We start from the raw sequence: 13,812 nt of genomic DNA, 5'->3' as shown, positions 1-13,812 counted from the left end.
AAGGTGGGGTTGGCCTTCAACACAGTAAGGGAAGATCTGGGAGTTCTTTGGGGGAGGTATAAAGAAACATTAGTTGGGTATCAACCCTTCTAGGCCGGTCTAGACCATTGCAAAGAATACCTTAAGGTGTAAAAGAGGAGGTAAAAGGCAAATGATGTCTATGTTCAGAGAAGAAAGATCCACGGGGCAGTTTGGGGCCTCAACCCCATCAGGGATATCCTTACTGCATCCTGGGTCCCAGGCCTGTACACCTGCACGCAATCACTTGGTCACGCCTAATCCCATTCCTGCCTTCCCTCTCTCTACCTGGGCAACTCTCATGTGCCTTTCAGAACTGGGATCTGGCTTCACCTCCCACTGATGCCATCCCTGACACTCCCAGGCTGACTTGGATAGCATCTTCTCCTCCTCTCCTTTCCCATTCTCACCCCTACCTAACACTTGTCCTACAGACAACGAGTCTGTCTACCCCACCAGACTGCGAGCTTCGTGCAAACAGGGTCTTTGCATCCCCAGCACCTACCAGAACGCCTAGCATGTGGTTGGCTCTGAATGTTTGTAGAATGAATGAACAGAGGGCAGACTGAGCAGGAGAAACTATCAGGTGCTCCGAAGGAATCAAGAAGAAAGAGTGTTGTGAGATACAGCATGGTGACTATAGTTAACCATACTATGTTGTGTATTTGAAAGTTGCTAAAATAGTAGATCTTAAAAATTCTTATCACAAGAGAAAAAAATGTGTAGCTATGTGTGGTGATGGATGTTGACTAGCTTATTGCAGTGATTGTTTTGCAATAGATACATATATAAAATCATTATGTTGTACACCTAAAACTAATTTAATATTATATGTCAATTATACCTCAATTTTTTAAAGAAAAAGAACCATCACTTGAGAAAGGGTTTGTTTGCCTTTTCTAGATGCCTGTGATGGGGTTTGACTGAGCCTGGTGGTGATAAATGAAACTCATTCATGAAAAGGAACTTCTCTGGACCATTTTTCTGTAAGAACCCCCTTCATTATTGCTCTAATTCTGAGAATACCCGTAAGGTTAGTAAAAGATAAGCAGGCACAGGCTGTTTTGAACATTTGCCCGATCAGATAGGCTGGACTTGAGCCCAATTGTGTTTCCAGGTTTCCACCCCTCCCCATCCTTAGCCCTTCTATGCACAGGGCCTCTCTCGTTTCCTCCTCTGGTTTCCAGCTCCTTTCCTACCTTCACCTTGTTGTGCTACACTTAAGACAGACCTTAACAGCCTGATTAGTGTGAGTTTAAACCACACTTCCTAGGGGTTCAAATCGTCTCCAAGGAGGATACTTGTATGTAAGCCTTATTTATCAGTGTGGAGTAAAAGGCAACCCCTAGTCAAGCAATTTCAAGCATCAGAAAGCTGACAGGGACAAATCATAAGTTTACAGTAGGTTGTAAGGCATAAAGTGTAAGGTAGAGCTTCTCAACCTTTTTGAATCCAGTTTCCTGCACTGCTTTGTGTTCTGTGTGACCAACCCTACCAACCAAAAGATTCTGACTAGCATTATACAAACTCATGAGGTATAGGTACATTAAGTATCATTTTTCAAACCCCACATGCTTCCCAGAATCCTTATGAACTTCACCCCTCCTCTATGCCCCAAAGCTGTTGACTAAAAACATATTCACAACCTAAAAGTTGAGAGTTATGTTTTATTCTGCAGGAAAGTTTAGGACTTCAAGCCCCAGAGGCAGCATCTCAAGCTACAATGAGAAAAATGCTCCAAAGAGGTGAAGGGGGGAGCCAGGATATTTAAGAGTTGTGCAACAAAGGGCAGGCAGTGTGAATGTCAAGATTATTGTTAATTAAAGAAAACCAGATAGCCCAAGTTAAGGAATTCAGTGATTTTGTATGTATGGGAAGATGCAAGAGTCTGGGCTCAGGGAAATCATTCCTTTGATATGCATCTCAGCTATCTGGGACCAGCATCCTGTGTTTTCACATCCTGGGCTCACCATCAGGAGTGGCTGCTGTCTGATGGCTGCTAGATGGCAGGTTTTTTTTCCTGAGTTCTCTCAGGGCTCACCAGCTCACCTGTCTGGTGGTGGCTGCAGTCGCTGATGACTGTGACATCCTTTGTTTACTGATGTGGCAGGCAACATTCCACTTATCAAAGCCCTGTTGAACATGACTGACTTTAGGCCTGCTGATGGTATATGAGTCTGCCCTTTTCTAGAGAGAATTAGAAGAGACTCTGATATCCCTCTGGCAGCTTTCCTGCTGTTGCGGTAAAATTGTCTAGGGAGTGGATTCGTGATTTCTGAAGGAAAAGAATTTCTCCTCGGGATCAATAACAAGCCATCCGTCACTCAGGTAGAAGTAACAGAGTAACAGTTTATTAAGAAGAGAGTGCAAATAAGGGAATATGTGTATAAATACAGATAATTGAACTTGGTGTACCTCAAAAAGAAAAATAAATAAATAAATAAATAAATAAATAAATAAATAAATAAATAAATAAATAAATAGAAAGAAGAGAGTACAACAGCTTCTGGCACAGACACCAGAAGAGGGTAAACAAAGACCGAAAACAGGTTTATAAATCCCATGATTATATACCTTTTTCTAGGAGTTAATTAGCACCAACATGCAGATAATCATCAAAAGAGCTTTACAATTCAAGAGTGCTTCCCTGCATGTGTTAACCACTACCGGGGATCATAAATTCCAATGGAATGTATACAGCTGGGCCCATAAATTTTTCCTAACTTGATGTTTTTTTTCCTGCTTAATCTTATCACTGCCTTCTAACAACACACACAGTTATAATGTTAACCCAAGTTCACGTGCCTGACGCACAGTGAGGCCAAACAAACTGAGACGTTGGAGTTTGGAGCAGAGAAAGGTTTATTGCAAGGCCAGGCAAGGAGATGAGGTGGTTCCTAAAAAGCCCTGAGCTCCCTGAAGGGTTTCAGCAAAGCACTTTTAAAAGCCAGATGAGGGAGGGAGTTCGCAAGGTATGTGATCATCTTGTGCACAGCTCTCTGATTGGCTGATGGTGAGTTAGCAGGGCAGGGTCACAGGGGTTAACATTATCAGTCCTAAGGTTCCAGGAGGCCTGGGGCTTTGTGATCAACTAGTTAACGTCTTCCGTTGTGGGGGAGGGGTTACCTCTGCAAAACAACTCAGGAAATGTTCATCAAATCTTATTATTTAGCAAAAGGAGAGGAATGGGGGGGGGGCCGGGTGGAGCTGTCACTGGAAGGTACCGAGAGGTCCTGCTTGGTTACAATAACTCCACTACCTTTACTAAATTGTACTATTTTCACCAATTCCCAGATTTTGAGAGCCAAACTTAAGAAATGTGTTATTCAAGTGACTCAGTTCTGTTACTTTCAGCTAGCTACAGAAACTCAGGCTAATTATTAATAAAGAACTGTGTTGCCAAACAGATATGTTTGCCTTGGCGTACTTCGGCCAATTTACCAGAAATTCTAATGGGGGTGGTTGTGGGGTGATAGTAGTGAGATTAGCAAAGAAGTGGAATTTTTGAGACTTTTACTCTACCGTGGCCTAGAATTTGCATTTTAAACTTTTAGGTCTTCAGAAGCGAACATTTACATAAATCATTCAAATGGTTTTTTAAGCTAAAGGTAAGCTAAATATCCAATTCAATTTGGTGTTGCTGACTTGCTTTTTCTTATTTATTTATTTATTTAATTTTGGGCTGCATTGGGTCTTCGTTGCTGTGCAGGTTTTCTCTAGATGTGGACAGCGGGGGCTACTCTTCCTTTCAGGCTTCTCAGTGCAGTGGCTTCTCTTGTTGCAGAGCACAGGCTCTAGGCATGCGGGCTTCAGCAGTTGTGGACTTTGGGCTCAGTAATTGCAATGCAGGAGCTTAGTTGCTTCGCGGCATGTGGGATCTTCCAAGACCAGGGCTAGAACCTGTGTCCCCTACATTGGCAGGCAGATTCTCAACCACTGTGCCACCAGGGAAGTCCTAACTTGCTTTTTCTTTGCTGAAGTAATTTCACAATTAGTTTTTCATAGAGGTATAGCTATTACCAATATTCCAGAAAAATTTTATGAAATAGAGAAATCCATGGTGCCAGCCCCTTACTCTTTTATGTTCTGCCTTTAGCCCCTCTGCAATCCTTCCCTATAGGAATATGTATGTGATATCTGGAGTTGCAGCAACCATTTTGAGATCAAGATTAAGAAATTCCCACAAAAAAAGTTTGCAGAGCAGTAAGATGGAAGAAGCCTGGGTCCTAATGACATCCTTGAGCAGATGCACCAGCCCTGGGCTGCCTACCTTTGAGTTTGTTGTTATATGAGAAAAAATAAATTAAGGTACTAGTTGTCAGGTTTTCTTTTACTTGCAGCTCAAGCCTTTCTAATACTCTAATTATTCCTCCTTTGTTCATATGCCCCCCCTGGAAGCAATCAACAATGGCTAGGAGTAGGAGGTGGGGTCATGTTAAAACACAGGGGAGATCCCCCTGTAATTAGTGTTGGAGAAAATAGTTGGTAAGTGTGGAATGTCTTTTCTAGAAAAAGGGAAATATGGTAAGCAAACAATATCATAAAAGCCCACTTGAGAGAGAATTTTTTAAAATTTATTTATTTATTTTGGCTGCATTGGATCTTCATTAGTACGTGCGAGCTTTCTCTAGTTGCGGCGAGGGGGGCTACTCTTTGCAGTATGTGGGGTTCTCATTGAGGTGGCTTCTCTTGTTGAGGAACACAGGCTCTAGGCGTGCAGGCTTCAGTAGTTGCAGCACACAGGCTCAGTAGTTGTGGTGCACGGGCTTAGTTGCTCTGTGGCATGTGGGATCTTCCCAGACCAGGGATTGAACCTGTGTCCCCTGTATTGGCAGTCTGATTCTTAATTACTGCCCCACCAGGGAAGCCCTAGAGAGAAGTTTTTTAAGATGATTCAAGATATTGAGCCTGTGTATCTAAGATTAACAAAAATATGAAATTCAGAAAGAAGAACTAGCAAGTATAGGGGGGACAGGAGGTAATCACTTTGATCCAGACAGTTATTAAAAGAGTTGTTTCCACCAGTTTAGCTAAACTCTCCAGATGTCCATTTGCCTGGATACAGGAGTTTCCTGGCCACCCACCCCTTCACTATACTATTCTCTCAACACCCATTCTAGGAGGCTTAAGAATATCATGGATCAACTGAAAGGTGGGGGTGGGGGTGGGGGAGTCACTTGGGAAAACAGGGACAAACTGTTGGGATGTATGCAGGTGTCCCTTCTGTTAGGCAATCAAAGAATGGGCATTGGGCTGCTGTTGAGTAATCCTCACCAGACAGAAATAAGAATGACATTTAACACTGCTCCTGGGTACCCACCTCTATGATGATTTCACGATACTTGCAACCATCGATATTTGCAGAAGAGATGCAAAGCTGCTCCCATTCATGTCATGGAGAATTCATCTCATTTGGTGGACTAGAATACTCTCTTGGAAAATACATATTTAAAACCTTTTAACTTAAACCCATATCAACATTTTATTAAGCTTAGGAGTCAAGAATCAGTTTCCTTTGCTCTCTGTATCTATCTAGAGTGATCTTTTCTCCCATATCTAACTGTTTAGCAGGACCAGGACTTGCTTCTAGAAGTGATGGGCTTGAATGAATGCAAAGGGAGGGAGAAGCACATTTGAAATACTCTCTCTTACTGCAGACACAGTGAATATGAGATGCTGATGGGCTGTGTAAATCAAAATGTGGGTCCAGAGAGAGGTAAGGACTGGAAGGCATGCCTGAAGTGATGAAAAGTTCACAGAATACCTTTGAGAACAAAAGGATAAAGGGCTCAAAGTTAGAAGAAAGGGCACCAGACACACTTAGGGACAAAAGAAACAAGAAGTCTTAGGACCTTTGGTGCTATGTCCCAGAGGCGTGGAATGGGGGCCATCAAGGAGGAGAGAGTGGCCAGTGGACAGAAAGCTGCACTTTCCGATCAGAGAACGTAAGTGCTGAGTACTGAATACTAGAAATTATGAAGTCACTGGGTGCCTTTGAGACAAGAGCTTCAGAAAACCAGATGAGGTGGCAGGTAATTTAAAAGAATATGTAGAACAATACTAGCTCAGGTGGGCAGTTATAAGATTGATCTTTTGTCTGAGGTGGAAGACTTGAGCATGGTTCCTTTCTGTTTGTTTGTTTGTTTGTCTTTTGCCGAGAGGAGTGAGGCAACAGAAAGAACTAAAAATGCAAGAACATGTACCTCTAGGAGACCCTGTGGCCAGACCTAAGGTTTAATTCCTTTGCCCCCTTTCCCAAGCTAACCATTCAGACTCCATTCAGAGAGCACAAAGGTCAAGGGGAATGGGAATGAGGATTGGGGAAAGGATTAAATACTTGTGGTTATAATATATGTACCTTCAAAGGACCAGGCTTTCTTGCTCCAAATGTTTGGCCTCACCCTCACCCCCATTCTAACCAGTTCCCAGGCAGCTGTAGTGTCCTATCCTCAACTGTAATCAAAGGGTTATGAAAACTTTGTGGGGTAACTATTCTTGGTCAAACTGAGTCCTGGTCATTCATTCTTCCTATAGAATTTATTTAGCACTTCTATGTGCTATGCTCAAAACAACCCCATAAAAGATGGAACAACTGTTATTACCCTCACACGATGGCTCAGGAAACTGAAGCTTAGATGTAGACATAGACCAAGTGTAGACCTTGTTTCCAATGTTCTCTTAACATTACTTCGCTGTTCTCCATCTGACCCAGAGTCATAGTTCACTAAAACCATGAAACCAATATTTTCTAAATCCCTATACCTTACTAGGAACTTCAGAGTACACAAAGGAGCTAATACCCTCTCCCTACCCTCCTAGGAAGAGATTCCATTTGAACTATCAGATAATCTCTTTAAATGAAATACCACACAGGCAGTCCCCATTCTGCATGGTACTATGGGATCATAAAAATGACCACACAAACAGAAGTCAGACAAATCAAGCTTAATAATCAAGGTGGAAAAAAAAAACTGATTGTTCTGTGATCTTTAAAAATGTTGTGTCAAAACATTAAAGACTCAGTTCTGTAAGTTATAAATGAAAAAATATCAAAACTAATATTTATTTAGTACACTGCAATTTAAAACATTAGAAACATTCAGAAGTAAAGTGTTTTATTTCTTTGTACTTATCAAGAATAGTTTCAGGAATTCCCTGGTGGTCCCGTGGTTAGGACTCCATGCTTTCACTGACAAGAGCATAGGTTCAATCCCTGGTCAGGGAACTGAGATCTTTTGAGCAGCACAGCACCGCCAAAAAAAAAAAAAGTGTCAACAGTGCTTGCCTTTTTTTGCTGTATATCTTACGACATGGAACGAGCAGCTTTTCTATGCCTTGGTGAATTGTCAGGCTCCCTTCTAAGTTTGGATTAGCTTCCAATATTTTATCCTTAGTGCTTTCAGTGTTGTGAAATATCCCAAGAGTTCCTTTAATGTGAAGGTTTTTTGTTTGTTTGTTTGTTTATCAGAATCACTTCCTCTGGGACATCTTTATCTGGTTTGTCATAACCACTTTCTTCATTTATGTTAATAAGTTAACCTTCACTAAGTCACTGTGGTGCTTAATTTTATGTATCAATGTGATTGGGCCATCATGTCCAGGTATTTGATCAAATCTTGAACTGCAACCTCAGCTTTCGCCTAGGTCTCCAGCGTACTGGTTCACTCTGCAGATTTTGGACTTGCGAGCCTCCATAGTCATGTGAGCCAAGTCCTTAAAATAAGTTTCTCACTATGTATGTATACACATATCCTACTGGTTCCGTCTCTCTAGAGAACGCTAACACAGTTCTGCTGGCTAAATAGCCAAGTGTCTCAGTGGCAGTGATGACATTTCCATGGTCAGCTTTTTCTAATTCCATTTATATTCAACTAGAATTTCACTTTTTTTTTCTTTACTACACTTTCACCTCTGTTATCCAATTACCTCTTTCAGTTTTCCATTTTTGTAAAATGTTACATGGGTTTATCACTTCACAAAGAAGCAACATAGCTACACACTTTTCTCTCTGTATGTAGTGTATACATGTTAATCCCAATCTCCTAATTTATCCTTCCCCCACCCCGGTTTCTCCTTTGGTAACCATAAATTTGTTTTCTAAGTCTGTGAGTCTGTTTCTATTGTGTAAATAAGTTCATTTGTATCATTTTTTTAATTGCATATGTACGTGATATATGGTATTTGTCTTTGTCTGATTTAATTCACTTAGTATGATAATCTCTAGGTCCATCTGTGTTGCTGCAAATAGCATTATTTCATTTTTTTGTGGCTGAGTAATATTCCATTGTATAGCTATGCCACATCTTCTTTATCCTTTCCTCTGTCAATGGACATTTGGGTTGCCACCAACAGTCTTTCAAAAAAAGTAATGTGATTGGTCAGTGACTATCATGTGCACCTGTTATTTATGTATTGATCTGTGGACTGAAGAGCTAGCACACAGTTTGTACTTTATATATCCATCTCTGTCTCTATCTACCATGTGTGTGTGGATGTGTGCGTGTACATATATATATGTATGTATATATGCGTGTGTGCAGAGGGGGAGTAACTGAAATTTGACCTGTGTTGTTGGGGAACTGGTGATATTTAACTAAACCGTGGTAACTAGCTGAAATTTGTGCATATTGAAGCCATGCAATTCAAGGACTGCCTGTATTTACTTTTGAACTGATAGTCTAGGTCCATAATTAATAAATCTCTACCATGAAGGACAATAAAGCAAAGGAACCAGGTTCTCAACGGAATCAGCAGAATCCATGTAAAAATTCTACCATTTCATTCTGTCATTCTTGAAATACCTGATAGTTGTTTTCTTGCCTATTTTCTGTGAATAACTGGCTGCTTATAGAATCACATAAAAATGTTTAAATACAGAAAGTGGTTTGTGGCAAAGACAACTATCTGTCCACTGACAATCCATTCTCCTCTTCTTCCTTTAATTTTGGCACTCCAGGTTTTAATGGGGCATATAGCTGCCTCACTAAAGACTACATTCCCACCCTCTCTTGAAGCTTATGGCCAAATTCTGGCCTGTGGGATGTAAGCAAAACTGTTGTATGCCACTTCCGGGTTTGTCCTTAAAAGGAAGGGATGTGTTCTTCCCTGGCCTTTTCTCATGGGCTGGGATACAGATGTAAGAGCAGGAAGTGGAGCAGTTATTTTGAACCCAGAATGGAATCTGTGCTGAGTGTAAATGTCAGAGCTACTATCTCTGGACTGTTAGACCAGAGAGAATAAACTTCAATCTCATTTTAGCCACTACATTTTGGGGTCTTTTCGCTACAGATATTTAACTCTAACCTAAAAAGTACATAGGTGGTTTCCTTTTTGGGAATAAGCAATAGCCTAACATAGTATACAGGGGATTTATATATATCACATGAAATAGTTAATTGATTCTCCTCCCTTCCAACCCTAACTTAAAGAGGGTAAGAAAAAAACCAGAAGGCTCTAAGTGTAATTCCCGTCTGAGAGAATAAATTGAGCAGAACCTACTAGAGACAATTAATGACATAATGAAGCCACCACAGATAGGATGAATAAAATCTGCCGCTCCACAATGTGGATTTGATGTTCCACATTTATCAGTTCCTGTGCACTAAGGCTATGAGCCTCTATTCCTAGTAACCAGATGTGCTGGGATGGAGGCGTCCAATAATTAAATTGAATTTCCAGGAGCTGCTGAGGTTTGATGAGAGACAGTTACTGGCAATATTTACATAATTTTTGGATGAAGCTGGTCTTGTGTGTTCTGCCAAAGAGTTTGTACTTTATTCAAAATAAATTTAATGTAGTTTTAATCAGTTAAGACACTGACATGGAAGTAATTTATCCTAATAGAGTTCTTAAAATTTGTACATTATGAAATGTGACTCTTGTAAGGAAAAGATAAAAGATCTGATTCATCAACACCAACAAATGTGTAATACTCAAGTATATACACTAGAGGGCACTCACCTTCTACTATTTTCTATTTGAGCAAAATTTATCGTAATGGTTTTCAAACAAGTGTATAGATAAAAAATCACCTTGGGATCTTATTTAAAATGTATACTCTTAGGCTGTGAAGGAGCCTGTGAATGTGCATGTTTAGTAAGATGCTATAAGGGAGCATGGTCAAGAGGATGTGAAGCCTGACCACCAGGGTTTGAAACCTGGCTTTGCCACTAGTGAACTTGGACAATTATTTAATGAGAGCCTCTGTGTCTCAGTTTCCTCATCCATCAAATGAAGTTAGAAATAGCACCTACCTCTTAGGGTTGCTATAATGATTAAAAGAGTTAACCTAGAGTATACAACCTAATGCCTGGCAATAAATATTCACTCCATTATTAGAAGTTTTTGTTTTTGTTTGGTTTGGTTTGGTTGGTTGGTTTGGTTTACCCAAAGAGTTTTATCTGGGCAGACGTGGGGACTGGGAGGGCCTGCACCTAAAAGAAGATGTTGGGCCTCTTGGTGGTGAAGCGTGGCTTGTGCTGGTGAGGCAGGACCTGGTGGGGCAGCCAAAAGTTGATCTTGGAGCCATGAAACTGCCTGACTGCTGGTGGGCGACACTGGCTGGCTGCGAGCTCCTCCACCTTCATGATCTGGATCGAGTGGACCCAGGCGACCATGTCTTGGTCTGCCAGCATCGGGAGGGGTCAGGGTGAACATGTACATCTCCCCAAACCTCCCATCACGTGTGGGGAAGGAGGGTACTTGGGTACACTGGCTACCAGGGTTATAGAACTTCCAAATTCACTTTGAGGGGCATGGCCACAGCCTCCCAAAGGCATTGAGATCCACTTCTTGTTAGCACCTCTGTTTAAACTGCTGCTATATGAAACAGCAGTTCTTGGATTTAAGGTTTAGAAGTGTTATTTTTAATAAAGATGTTCATTGATTTTGTTTCAGGGTGACTTGAGAACCACACTTGAGAAACACAGGACCATTTTTAAAAGAAAAAAGAAGATATTTTCAACATTGTACCCAGCTGGGCTAAGACTTCAGGTTTTAACCCCTGCTAGAGTGATAACAGAATGGCAGGAACCAATGGTACGGGATGGAGAATGGAGCAGGATGAAGCTGGTCTTTGTGTGTTATGCCAAAGAGTTTGTACTTTATTCTGAAGTCAGTGGAAATTCATCTAAGGCATTGGGGCAGAAGATGGCATGAAAGGATTTATATTTGAGATAGATTACTCTGCAAGTGGAGTGGGGGATGGAAAGTGAGTGGCAATGCTGGAGGCAGATGGATAGGGGAGCCCAGGTAGATGCAACACTGCTCCTTTTCCATTCAAAGTAACACTCTCCAGAAAGTATTACAATTATTCACATTAGTGATTCCAGTATTAACAATCTGAACCTTATAAATCCTTTCTTCTTAAGTCAAAATAGAGTGGAGGGGACTTCCCTCATGGCACAGTGGTTAAGAATCTGCCTGCCAATGCAGGGGACAGGGGTTCGATCCCTGGTCCAGAAAGATCCCACATGCCTTGGAGCAACTAAGCCTGTGTGCCACAACTTCTGAGCCTGAGCTCTAGAGCCCGCAAGCTGCAATTATTGAGCCCTTGAGCCACAACTATTGAAGCCTGTGCGCCTAGAGCCCATATTCCACAACAAGAGAAGCCACTGCACCGAGAAGCCTGTACACTGCAAGGAAGAGTAGTCCCCGCTCACTGCAACTAGAGAAAGCCTGCATGCAGCAACAAAGACCCAACACAGCCAATAAATAAATAAACTTATATAAAAAGAAAAAATAGAGTGGCATTTGTAATGAAGCACTCTGCCCCTAACCTACCCTACCCTACCTTATGATTTATACACACTATAGAGTACACAGTACCTGCCAGGCATCCTCCCTAGGTTTTGAGGCAGCCAGCCCTGCAATGAAGACTCTTGTTAGCTATGCAGTCACGAAGGAAAAACTGGACTGCTCTCTACAACACCAGAAGATATAACGGGGTCACATTCTGCACCTTGACTGGTGATCCTGTAGAGGTTGGGGTAGATTTCCAGGAACCATGGCAGCTTTGAAGTGTCTGACCTAAAAGATTTAAAATAAACTTCAGTTCTGCTCTATCCCATCCTCAGCCAGAATGGGAGAAGCTGCCAGGGGGGTGGGAGGGAGTGGAGAAGGAGGGGAGGGCTGAAGTCACACTCTCCTTATTGGTTTTACCTAGAATTCACCAAGACTGTACTGTACAACATCAAATTAGCAAAGTCAACAGTGCTAGGGAAAATAGCTACATGAATCTTTTCCCTTGTTCCTGAGGAGGGGCTATGAATGATTTTACGAGAAAAGAATCCATCCCTGGGGCCCCCTCTGACAGGATCAGTTCCTACTTGTGCACCCAGCCAAGCCTTATGTATCACCCACGTACCCAGTCACTAAATTCCTTAGAAACATATCTGTTTCTAAGTCTCTGAAAACATGCAAAATGTGAATAGATAAAACAGCTCTTCCCTCTGTTGTTAAGACTGCAGAATCAGGATATAATCTTAGACTGCTTAGAGCTGGAAAGAATCTAATCCAATGGTTTTCAAATTTGTTTTAGCATCAGATCCCTCCAAATGAAATCCTGTGAAGAAGTTCAATTAATATGTGAACAGAAAGCAGAGCTAATTGTATTGAAGGGGGTTTCTGTCTGCGCAATGCCTCTGTGTTTGTCACAGCTCCAATGCTATCGTATGAATTAATTCTTTGCACACCTGGGACTCAGAGGAGCAAAGTCTGAAACTCATGATTAAACAAGTTTCTTCTGCTTCATAGAGGACAAAAATGAGTCCTAACGGGTTAGTAATTATTTAAGTAGAGTGTAAAATCAATACCAGGATGCTTAGAAATAAAATCAAAGGTTAGGTTCGATTTCTGAAGAAGAGAAAGTGGGAGGTACACAGCGGAATCCAAGAAGAAATTCCATCCTGGAGAGCGAGGCTGCCCCTCCAAGAGCATAGGCAGTGAGGGGACGTGTGTGCACCGGTCTGCACAGGGGAGCAGTAGGGATGGAGCCTGGAACCATCTCCTGGTCCTCCCTCCAGATTTTTCCACTGAGCTCTATCTTCTGGACCACATCTTTAGCCTACAGCGAATACTAAAACTTGTATTAAAAGCATGGCAGGAAGAAGAAAGATGGTGGTGAAGTAGAAGGATGTGGAATGCATCCCTCTCCACAGATGCATCAGGAATACATCGAAAGACGCAATAATTCCCACAGAGGACCATCTGAATACCAGCAGACAACCTCGGACAACAGAAAGGACTGTGAAGATCCCGACATCACTGGTATTTGTTTGACTCAACATGCTGCCATTAGTCTGGGGCTTGGACAGTCTTCTTTAAACCCCTTTATTGCCAGGACAAGCAACCTCTGAATTCTGGACTACTCCATCAGAAGTAAAGTAGGAGGCTCTGGGGAGGGAGCACTGAATCCGGGATGCTAGACTACTAGGGAGTCCTCAGGTACAGGGAAGATTAACTGCAGAGAACTCTCATGGAGCCCTGTATCAGAGTGTAAAACCTGGTTTTGTCCAACCGTCTGCAACTGCCAGTGCTGGACACCTCACACCAAACTACAAACAAGACAGGAACACAAAGCCACCCATCAGCACACAGACTACCTAAAGCCATATTAACCTCACAGATACCCTAAAACACAATACCTGCCACGGCCCTGCTCATCAGGGAGAAAAGACACAGAGTCACACACTGGAAAGCAGACACCAGACCCCCCCCACTAGGAAGCCTACTCAAGACACTGGACAAATCCTACCACAGGGGACAGAGGGCAGAAACAAGAGGAATCACTACTAG

The 13,812-nt window shown here is 42.0% G+C and overlaps 1 non-coding gene across 1 annotated transcript; it reads right to left on the bottom strand.

Moving 5' to 3' along the window:
* Positions 1-10,739: 10,739 nt before the first annotated feature.
* LOC130830657 (small nucleolar RNA SNORA68) lies at positions 10,740-10,872 on the bottom strand. Its single transcript, XR_009047830.1, has one exon. It is a non-coding gene; the product is annotated as a small nucleolar RNA SNORA68 (small nucleolar RNA).
* Positions 10,873-13,812: the final 2,940 nt, after the last annotated feature.

The sequence above is a fragment of the Hippopotamus amphibius genome, chromosome 10, assembly GCF_030028045.1.
Source record: "Hippopotamus amphibius kiboko isolate mHipAmp2 chromosome 10, mHipAmp2.hap2, whole genome shotgun sequence".
NCBI lineage: Eukaryota > Metazoa > Chordata > Mammalia > Artiodactyla > Hippopotamidae > Hippopotamus > Hippopotamus amphibius.
Note: the sequence above shows the minus strand (reverse complement) of the source record. Positions and strands in the feature narration are given on the sequence as shown.